Source organism: Echinops telfairi, unplaced genomic scaffold (genome assembly GCF_000313985.2).
Source record: "Echinops telfairi isolate 266 unplaced genomic scaffold, ASM31398v2 ScPeMD7_34;HRSCAF=130, whole genome shotgun sequence".
NCBI classification, from domain to species: Eukaryota; Metazoa; Chordata; class Mammalia; order Afrosoricida; family Tenrecidae; genus Echinops; species Echinops telfairi.
The window spans coordinates 1,912,153-1,924,331 of NW_022103931.1; the positions used below are offsets into that span (position 1 = coordinate 1,912,153).

The 12,179-nt window shown below is 38.8% G+C and overlaps 1 protein-coding gene across 1 annotated transcript in view; it reads right to left on the reverse strand.

The window, feature by feature from the left end:
- Positions 1–12,179, reverse strand: part of SLC16A2 (solute carrier family 16 member 2) — a 191,391-nt gene that overhangs the window by 120,201 nt on the left and 59,011 nt on the right. The gene's annotated exons all lie outside the window — the stretch shown is intronic.

Here is a 12,179-nt window from a genome sequence, read left to right on the forward strand (position 1 = left end):
AGAGATGGAATCCTCATACACTGCTAGCGGAAATATAAAACTGTGCAACCACTGTGAAAAGCGATATGGTGCTTCCTCAAACTACTGGGAATAGAAATTTCTTATGACCCAGCAATCTCTGTGCTGGGTGTAGATCCTAAAGAAGTAAGAGCCATAACACGAGCAAATGTATGCACACCCATGTTCGTCACAGTACTGTTTACAGTAGCAAGAAGACAGAAACAACCTAAAATGCCCATCAGTGGATAAAGAAAGTTTGGTACATGTGTACAATGGAATGCCATACATCACTAAAGAATAATGATGAAACTGTAAAGCACCTCATGGCATGGAAGGACCTGAAGACCATTGTTCTGGGTAAAATTAGTCAATCAAAAAAGTATAAATATTGTATGAGATCACTATTATAAATAAAAAGTCAAGACAATGGTTTTCAAACCATAGGAAACAGACTTTGATGTTTTCTAAGAGGGGGAGGGATAAGAAGGGGAAATGAGGCAATAGGCTAGTGGGTTGACAGGTATTAACCTGGATGAAGGGGAAGATGGTATTCCAAAAACAGGAAAAGGGAAATCAAAGTTGGGTAGGGCAAGCTATTGGGTGTCTGATAAGTAGTTTAAGTTGTTGGATATAAAATTGATTATCTGAAAGGTAACCCCCTACATACTGCACAATAAAAAACTAAGAATATCAATTGTATTTGTATACAGTTATAATAAGCAATCCAAAAATGAAATTAAGCAAGCAATTCAACTTATTATAGCATCAATTGAGAGACTACATAGTATTAAAAATAACAAAAGAAGTATAAAACATACTCTGAAAATTATAAAGCATTTTTGGAAAGATATTCCCATCTTTGTGAATCAGAAGAATTTAAACAAACAACAACAAAAACCATTACCTTCAAGTCGATTCTGACTCCTGGTGTCCGTATATGTTGTTACAGGGTCTATCTGCTCCAGAGGGCTCTCTTGAATATAATCTTTATAAAAGCAGATTTTCAGACCTTTATTCTGCAGTGTCGTGAATCCCTATCAAAATCTCAGATGCATCGATCTTTGCAGAAATTGACCTGCTAATCCTAAAATTTTTCTGGAAATGTAAATCACTCAGAATAGCCAAGTTAGTCTTGAAAAGAAAGAACAAAATTGTAGGACTCACACATCTCAATTTCCAGTCTATTACAAAGTCACAGTAATCAAAACAGTGTGGCACTGGCATAAGGATAGAAATATAAATTAATGAAATAGATAGAAGTAAGCACATTTATCATTAATTGACCATTGGCAAAGTGGCAAGGTAATTCAATGTGGAAAAATATTGTTTCACTAATAGTAAAATTATTTTTAACTAATAGTAACCACACCTATGTTCATTGTATCACTATTCATAATAGAAAAAAGGTGGAAATGACCCGTGTCCACCAATAGGTAAATATATAAATAAAATGTGGTCCATACATACAACAGACCTATTGAAATCTTTGAACAGGAATGAGCTTAGAGGATATTATGTTCAGCAAAATAAATCAATCATAAAACAACAACAACAAATATTAGTGCTGTATCTTTTCACTTTTATGAAATGCCATACGCAAATAAATTGAGAAATTGCTGTTTCTTAGTGATTACCATGGACAGGACAGAGTGAGAGGAGGATTTAGTGTCTAGATATTAGATACTTGTTATTTTGTGATGGTCACCTCAAATGAGGGTGAAGTGTATAGAATTTCATAAACAAGTGATGTCACTAAAATGTGCACAAAGAAAAATACTTTTTGACAAATGTGCTTGATGCAATGGATGGATGTGTGGATTGTGATAAGAACTGTAAGAGCCCCCAATAAAATGATTTTTTTCAAGTTTAAATGTTAAAAGGGGGGGTACCTTTTGGTAATTACTGTAACATCGATAATTTCGAAACAATTACAAACACAACTAAAGAATGCGCATGTGTATATATATGGATACATATCTGTCCATAGCTATATATCTTTGTGGTTGTTAGGAGCTGTCAAGTTGGTTCCCACTACTAATGACCCCAGGTATAACAGAATGAAGCACTGCTCGGTCTTCAAGCACGGCGCCACATTCACAGCCGGTGCTCTGTTGAGCCCATTCTTAAGCCGTAGTGTTAATCCATCTCATTGAGCACCTGTTTTTCATTGACCCTCTACTTTACTAAGCATGATGTACTCCAGACAAGAGTCTCCAGACACTCGTCCCTCCTAATTATATGTCCAAAGTACATAAAATGAAATCGCATCATCCTCACTTTTAAAAAGAATTCCAGCAGTCCTTCTGCCAAGACAGACATGCTTGTTCTTCTGACAGTTGATGGTATATTCAGTATTCTTCACCACTACCATAATTCAAATTTACCAATTCTACTCCATTCTTCTCTGTTCGTTGTCCAACTTTTGAATGTAAATGAAATGACTGAAAATAATATGGCTTGGGTGAAGGGCACCTCAGGCCTCAAAGTGATATCTGTGCTCTTTCACAGAAAATCTGGACTACTGATTGAATGAAATCCATATTGATGTCCATTCCAAAGAAAGGTGATCTAAGGATATGTGGGAAATCTTGAACAATATCATGTATATAACATGCACTAAAACTTTAGTGAAGATAATTTCAAAATGGTTACACAATCAGAAAAGGATTTGCAATTGCTGATGCTAGATGGATGGTTTTACTCTTCAATATTAAGGGATTTCTGAGTGCCTGCCCATACTTCACACACGGAGACCCTACAGCTGGGGAGAAACAACCAGAGAAGAATGCCTACCATGCCCACAACAGAGTCACAGCTTGAAAGGCTGGTATAGTAGTGCCACATAAAGTATGGAAGGCACGTTGAAAAGTAGCAAGTAGGAGTGGAGCAGGCACAAGAAACAGGGATCTGCTGGGGGCATCCGCAAGGCTGATGGCGCTTAACTCCCTGAACTCCAGAAGTTTCTGAGAGTGTTTTTGTTCTTGTTAGGTGATGTTCAATCAATTCCTAATCATAGGGACCTTACGTACAAGAGAAAAAAAACATTGCTTGGTCCTTCATCACCCTCACAATGGGTAGTGTGTTGAGAGTTCTCTTTTTAGCTGACTTTCGACTTGAGCAAGCATGATATCTTTCTCCAGGCACCTGGTTAATACCTGATAACATGTTCAAAGTGAGTCAGGGTGTCTCCATCTTTGCTTTGAAGGTGCATTCTGGTTGTGCATTTCCCAAGACAGATGTTTGTTCTTCTGGCTGTTGTTGTTGGATGCCATTGAGACGATTCCAACTCATAGTGATCCTAGGTATGACAAAACAAAGCACTGCCCGATCCTGTGCCGTCTTCACAACTGTTCTTATGTTTGAGTCCATCCGTGCGGTCTTTGTGTCAATCCATCTCGTCGGAGGTCTTCCACTTTTTCACTGCACCATTCCTTTACCAAGCATGATGTCCTTCTCCAGGGACTAGTCTCTCCTAACAGCAGTCCAAAATACCTGAGTCAAAGCCTCTTTGACTCAAAGGAGCATTCTGGCTGTATTTCTTCTAAGACAGACTTGTTTGTTCTTTTGGAAGTCCATGATACCTTCAATATTCTTCACCATCACCATAATCCACATACATTGATTTTTCTTTGATCGTTCTTAATCACTGTCCAACTTTCCCGTGTATATGAGGCAATTAGAAATACCATGGCTTGGGTCAGGCACATCTTCGTCCTCAAAGTAAAATGCTAGCTTTTCAACACTTTAAACAGGTCTTGTGCAGCAGAATTAGCCAATGCAATGTCTTGCTTGATCTCTTGACTGCTGCTTCCATGAGCATTGACTGTGTATCCAAGCAAGACAAAATCCTTGACAACTTTGATCTTTTCTCTGTTTACATGATATTACTGGCTTTTCCAGTTGTGAGGATTTGGGTTTTCTTTACATGGTATTGTAATCCATACTGATGGCTATAATCCTTGATCTTCATCAGCAAGTGCATCAAGTCCTCCTCACTTTCAGCAAGCAAGGTTGTGTCATCTGCTTAACTCAGGTTGTAAATAAGCCTTCCTCCAATCCTGATGCTGCATTCTTCTTCATATAAAGAAGCTTCTGATTATTTGCTCAGCATACAGACTGAATAAGTATAGTCTGAGAATGCAAGCCTTGATTTTAAACCATGCCGTATGTATACCCTTGTTTTGTTGGCACGACTGCCTCTTGATCCATGTACAGGTTCAACATGAGCATGATGAAGTGTTCTGGGGTTCTCAACATATAATGGAACCTGGGCTACAAAGTGAGGACATCATGAAGAAAGCCACAGTCTTCTAGACCATGCTAAACCCATGGCAAGCGTAAATGAGATCAGGACAATAGCATGGTCGCAACAAAATCCACAGGTTGCTGCATTCCCAGCCCCTCTCCCCAGGTGGTGTTTTCTTTTGTTCCTAAAGCATGGGAAAACCATGAATACTTTTAGTTGAGGGCAACTAACAACAACACTGTCGCTAAATTGGGACTCAAGGTAGCTAGACCAGGATGGTGCTTAGAAAAGTTTTTTGTTTGTTTTTTGAGAAGGGCAACTTCTCTGAGGTGAGAAGAAACAATGATGAAAACCCGGTGGAAGCATGGATCTACAACAGATTCCAGATAAAATGCATCTCCATGGGAAGGAATGGCAAGTAGGAAGTCAGAAAAGAGGGTAAAGAATGCTGTAGCCTGCATGGCTGTTTGGCTTTCTTGGCTTTGTAAAGGCCATATATAATTAAAGTTCATGAGCAATGAATACAAAAAATAAAATAAAAATCACACTAGCCACAAGCATCCCAAGGAGAATGTGGAGTCGTAACACACACACACACACACACACACACACACACACACACACCACCTGGACTCCTAAAACCGTGGGGTCCTCAGATGGAGCTGCCCCTTCTTTGAGGGTTTCTTCAAGAATAGCTCTTCCATTAGCTAGGAGGTGGTATTGACCAGCGCTCTCTCACCAGATAAGAACATGAAGTTCTTCCTGATCTAGAAGAGCAAAACAGTTCACATTCCCTGGGGGCTGGGAGGGCCGGAGAGGGGAAGTTCTGGTGTATATAAGCAGATTAGTCAGCTGGGGCTCCTGGCTCTTATATCCTCCACCGCTTCCCATACTGTCCAGGGCCCATCTTTATTCTCCCTAACACAACTTTTTGACTAGTTTGTTCACTGCTCAGAGACTGCATAAGCAAAGAACAATGCATCTCATTTCCCTGGAAGTCTCATCCCAATATGAGAATTGCAGTGGTGGGATTCAAAAAATTTAACTATCAGTTTGCTACCCTAATGACCACTGTAAGTTTTTTAAAAGATACACTATAATCGATCAAGGATTCACAAGGGTGGGAGGGTGGGGAAGGGAGGGGAAAAAAGAAGAGCTGATATCAAGGGCTCAAGTAGAAAAAAGATGCTTTGGAAATGTTGATGACAACATATGTACAAGTGTGCTTAATACAATTGAATGATGGGTTGTTATAACATTTATAATAGCCCCCTGATAAAATTATTTTTAAAAATAAATACTGAAAGGTAGTTTATTATTTCATACAATTGATACTTAGGTAAGAGTAATAAAGTAGGTGGACAAAGCAAGATTATGTTATAAGAAATCATTTAAAACTATTAATGGAAAATACTAAATAATACCTGACCAAAAAAACAATAAAACTCTTATTTAATTGATTGGTGTCCACCTTGCAATATTCTTCACTTTTATCCATTCATCATCAGCGCTGATTCATCCTTAGTCTTCGTTTCCTTGTAAGAGTAGGGCTCATTCTTTCAGAGGTAGGCCAATTAGACGCTGCACTTGATATATCAGAAACTGGCAATTTCTATGAACAGATCATGTTCATCTTTGACAAATCCCTTTCTGCTTCTGCTGAACTTATAGCAATTGTTCTGATAATATTTTAAGCTCTTTGAACAATTTCAGGAATCCTATGTTTCGCTCATAATATCTCATGGGAATTTGGGTGTAACACAAAGCCGAAATGAATGACAGTGTGTCACCATCTGATTGTTTGACACCTTTTCTCTTTATGTAATATGTTTGCTTACTGAAGTAACAAACACAAGGAAATAAAAACATAGTATTTCATCAAAGTATAATAAGTTTTATGACATGAATAAATAAAGATTACAAGCATAGTTCCATCTAATTTTTTATACCTTTGGAAGGAATGAACATTACTATGGGTGTTTAGAATTTGCTGTTGCGCAGATGAACATTAAACGAGAGTTAGGAATGTGAATTTGTAATTTCCACCTTGGGCAGCTGCCCACCTTAGAGAGAACCCTGATGACCAGTGCCATTTTAACAACAGATCCACTGAATTCAACAAAAAATCAGATATCGGCTCTGCTGAACTAGTGTACGCTGGCTGAATGCCACCAGTGGGGGGTTGGTTAGAGAAGAAAACTGCAGTCAGTGTGCTCTTCACTAGGCTTCTCTCCACCTCTCTTCGGTCCTTTCCCACTTGCCATCCGGAACCTCTCTGGTGCACAAATGATGCTGGCAACCTAGCAAATGAGATGAGCAATACCCTCACCCCCTGACATGCCAGTACTGTTCAAGCTGACCTGAGGGCAAAGCCGGCAAGAATCTGTGGAGTTGCAACAGCTGATGGGTCAATACTTTCTGAAAGTTTATGCCCACCCCCACCCCCACCCCCGCCGGCCCACTTTTCCTTACAGTAATATAGTCTCAAGGAGCTGACCGGGGACTCTAGCTAGAATCCAGGGCTGAGTTTTTGTGCTTGGATTCCCCAACTCAGGTCACTTCTTCATACAGTGGGAAAATTAGCTCAAGGCATACTCTTCTCGTGCCCTGAAAAGTCACCTCGATTCTAAATAGCCCCATGGTGCCATTTTAAATTTTCATAAGAAAAAAATAAATACGTATGGTCATTTCTTTGGGGAGGTCTGGAAGGAAGACATGATGACATGGATGTCACATTCCATTCTATTAACAGTTTTCATACCATGAAACTTCTCCCTGAACTCATCTCTTCAAACACCAGCTGTTTGCTGACAATGGGCCAGTCCAACCCTAGAGACCAGAGTCCTCTGGGTTACCATATTGCTTGGATCAATACTGGAGCACCAGGTGTGAAACTATCTTAGAATTGTGTCCTCTATCCCACTTATGAACTGCTTCTCTCTCCTAGCCAGGAGTTAAAAAAAATTAATTCTATCTTTATTTGGGATTATATTTATTGGCTTATTTTAGTAAATATGAGATATTTACTAGAGCTTTTGCCTCTCATTTCCCCACAGTACAATTGTTAAAGGAGTCTCTGATTGGTGCAAATGGTTAACACACTTGACTGCTAGCTGAAAGGCTGGAGGTCCGAATCTACCCAAAGATGGCTAGGAAGAAAAGCCTGATGATTTACTTCAAAATATCAACAATTGAAAACCCTCTGAAGCATGGTTCTACACTGACAAACACGGAGTCACCAGGAGTTGCAGTTAACTTGCTAGCCACCAGCCTGGACAACTTTTTCTGCATGCGGTGTTAACTTTTTCAACTGCACTTCTCCCTACGTGGCTCTTCTAAAGTCCTGTGCTTGAGGAGGAGCTACCATTGCGATCAACAAAGCCTAATGACATCAAAAGGATGTAAAACATCAATAACAACAAAAATGACCAAAAATAGCCTTGAGTACAAAAGAGAAACACAAACGAAATGTTTTCCAAGTCAGTTTCTGCCAAAAAAACATTTTGAAAATGGAATTCAGTTAAATAAAATGGTACTTGTAAATGACTTGTGCACAAATGTTCATAACAGCTTTATTTGTAACAGCTCAACCTAATAACAATGCAAATATCCACCAAGAAGCGCATGAATGAACAAACTATGGGATGTATCCTATTTAGCAATAAAAAGAGACTGAATCGTAATGCACCCATTATTTTGAATCTCAAACGAATTATGCTGATTGAAAGAATCCAGACCCCCTCCCAAAAGAAAGAGTACTTGCTACATGATTCCATTTATATAAAATCCTGGAAAATAATCTATAGTGACAAAAAGAAGATCTGCGGTTGCTTAAGGATGGTAGTGGAGAGAGAGCTGGACTGCAAATGGGCAAGGAGAAACTTTGGGGGGCTGATTTATTCATTATCTGGATTATTGGAATGACTTCATGAGTATGTACATCTGTCCAATTTTACCAAATTCTATACTTTAACTATCTATTGTTTATTTTATATCAATTATACCACAAAAAACTAGGGAGAACTAATTCGACTTACAATAAAAATATGCATTGTAATAGAGGCTGCTCTGGTGCTCTAGGGGGACTTCTCACAGCAGTAGCACGTCCACTGATGCTCTGTTTTCATCTACTTCCCACCTTCGATCGTCCCACCCCACAACGCTTCCTAACGCAGTGGTTCTCAACCTTCCTAATGCCGTGACCAGAAAATTATTGTCGTTGCTACTTCATAAGTGTCATTTTGCTACTGTTATGAATCGTCATGTAAATATCTAATCTGCAGGATGTATTTTCACTGTTACCAATCGAACATTATGAAAGCACAGTGATTCGTCACAAATTGTGAAATATTTATTTCTAATGACAACTAACTGAAATGTTGTCTTGAAGCATGGTGTAGCATGGGTATCAGTCTTCACGCCAGGTCCTCGTATGTGGGCATATCTGCATGTGGGCGGATCTGCCTGGAGTCCGATAGAGGAGCAGTGTCTCGGTTCCTAAGGTCATCGAAAATATGTTTTCTGATGGTCTTAGGCGACCCCTGTGAAAGGGTAGTTTGACCCCCAAAGGGGTTGCAACCCACAGGTTGAGAACCGCTGTCCTAAAAGGTTCTGAATAATCTCAGATCTCCTCTTCCCTAGGCTAGCTCACTATCTCACTATGCGTCCTAAAAGATGCGAGAAGTAGGCACCATGGGCAAATGGAATGAAAAGAAATGAAGAGATCCACACATGGTCCCACAAGCTAGAAACAGAAATAGGTGTCCCAAGTATTTAAGAAGTTCCAGGCCAGATCCTCTACTTCACCTCTGAGTGATGTTTCTGAAGGGCTTTTATTTTTATGGGATTTTATGTTTTTTTATGTTTAGTTTCTTCACAAGTAGCTTGAACTACTATTAAATTCCTGCTGTACTAGCCTTAAACATAACATTATCTCAGTCCCTGCTCAGTCTTCTTTGTCTTTGATCATGGTCTCCCAGGCCGATCTTTTGATCTTTGGAGAAGCCCATTCCCCATGAATCTGCACTAGGCTTGGTAGAGAAGTTATGACATGCTCTGATTAGAACATCAAACCAGAATCAAAAGCTCTGTGAAACAGTAGCAGTCTGGAGACCACCCAGGAAACGAGTACCTCAGACCCACCTCAAATGAAGAGACTCTCACATCTCCAAAGTGGGTTAGGCACTGGGAAATACAAAAAACCTTGACTCCTAATCTACCTCTGTAAACCTGCAAGTAACTCCACCCAAACTCAGAGAAGCAGTTCAGTGCCTTCTTTTAAGATTATGAAAAGAACTGGCCAGGATTGAATTGCTCACGAAGGGACACTAAATTGAAGTAGGAAAGTAGAGACCACTGCAGGGAAGAGTGTTACATTTAGAGGAGTGAGGGACCTGAAACAAAGGATTCTGAGCTCTCTGCATTGAAATGAAGCCTGAATCCCTCTTAGGAGGAGTTGGAAGGGACTGTTTCAAAATCTCTCAGGTGGTTTCTAGCAACAAAAGCCAAGGGCTGCTAAAATTCTTAGAAGAAAATCCAGGAGCAAAGCTTTGGGCCCTAACAGATCTTAATGACAGATTATGAGACCACACTGATTGCATGAACAACAGAAAACCAAATAAATAACTCGGACTTCATAAAAGTTATATACTTATGTTCATTCAAAGACTTTAGCAAAAGAAGGAGGAGGCAACCTAGATACAACCTAGAAAATCTTTGGCAGGTCTGTAAGTGGTAAAGATGTAATATCTAAAACACACAGAAAATTTCTATAATTAAACAAAACAAGACAAATAACGTAATCAAGAACTTTGCAAAGAGCATGAGTGGCACTTCAACAAAGAGGAAGTTAAAAATGTCCACCGAACACAGGAAAAGATACTCAACGTCATTTCGCCATTGGAGACATGCAATTCAAAATCACATTGAGACCCCATTTCACTCTCGCTAGAATGGTTTTTTTTTTTTTTTTAAGAAAGAAAGAAAAAGAGAACTAACAAGTGTTAAAGGAGATGTGAAGACATTGACTGGAATGCAAACGATACAGTTGTGTAAACCAGTCTGGTGGTTCCTCAAAAAAACCAGCTGCCTAAAGCAAAACACAAAGCACATTCACTGCCATCGAGTTGATTCCAACCCATAGCAACCCTATAAGTACAGAGTAAAACTGCGCCTGTAGGTTTCTAATACTGTATTTATGGGAGTAAAGCCTTATCTTTCTCCCATGGAGGGGCTGGTGGTTTCGAACTGTAGACCTTGCAGTTAGCAGCCTGATGTGTAACTACTAAACCACCAGGAATCCTTAGAGCGGACTCTTAAGTATATATCCTAAGGATCTAAGAGAAATGACACCAACAGACACATATGAACATCTATGTTCATTGCAGCACTATTCACAATAGCAAAAAATTAAGAAACAACCTATATTCCCATTAGTGGATAAACAGATAAGCAAAATGGGGTCTATACATACAATGAAATACTACTATAAATAAAGAAAAAATGAATTCCCCAAACATCTTCCAACATAGATGAAGCTGAAGGATATTAAATTGAGTAAAATAAGTTAATTACAAAAGGGCACTTAGAATGTTATTACTTTTTAGGAAATGAAATGAATAGGTAAATTTACAGAACCCAATGTTCATTAGAGATGTCCAGAGGTAGTGGTGAGGTGGGGGAAGCCTAGGTTCCAAAACTTATTTGGCCTACTGCTCTCTTTTAAAAAAAAAATCAAGAATTACTCAGAAACCCCTCCAACAATTAAAAACCTATATACTATAACCCATAATCCTATAAAGTGTAAGTATCTGCTTTTGCAACCCCCCTGGATCATTCCAACACTCCCGAGGAGGTCGTATCACCCACTTTGGAAAATACTGGTTTATAATAATGGAAAAGGTGGCATCAAATGTGGGTGAAGTTTATACAGTATGATGTAACCTATATAAATAAACAATATATAGGGAAAGAGATTAATACATACAAGAATGAAAAAAAACTGTTCTAAAACTGTGGTGATGATTGTATAACTCTTCTTGATGTGATTGAACTGTTGAATTTTATAATATATGAATTATATGCCGAGAAAACTGTTGGGAAAAAAGGCTCCAGGAATTGATGGAATGCCCATTGAAATGTTTCAACATGTTCATGAAGCACTGGAAGCACTCATTCATCTATGTCAGGAAATTTAGAAGACAGCCACTTGACCAATTGACTGGAAGAGATCCATATTTGTACCCATTGCAAAGAAAAATGACCCAACAGAATGCTCAAATTACAAAACATTATCATTGGTATCACATGCAAGTAAATTTTTGCTGAAGATGATCCAGCAACTGATGCAGCAGTTCATTGATATAGAGTTGGCAGAAGTTTAGGCGAGACTCTGAAGAGGATGTGAAACAAGGGATATCATTGCTGATCTCAGATGGACCTTAGATGAAAGCAGAGAATAACAGAAAGATGCTTATTTGTGTTTTATTGACTATGCCAAGGCATTTGACTGTGTGGACCATAATAAAGTACACATAGCTTTGAGAAGAATGAAAATTCCAGAATACTTCATTGTGCTCCCAGAGAATTTGACCATCAATCAAGAGGTAGTTCTACAAACAAAACAACTGCATGGTTTAAAATCAAGAAAGGTGTTCATCAGGGTTGTATCTTCTCACTAAACTTATTCAATCTGTATGCTAAGTATATAACCAAAGGTGCTAGATTATATGAAGAAGAATGGTATTTGCTGATGAAGATAAAGGACTTGGAGCCTTCAGTATAGATTAGAATTCAATGTAAAGAAGACAAGAATCCTCACAACTGGATCAGTAGGTAACATCAAGATAAACAGAAAAGGTTGAATCTGTATGAGTCAGAATTGATTTGATGATAGTGGGATTTGGGGTTTTTTGGTTTTGTTTTGTTTTTAAAT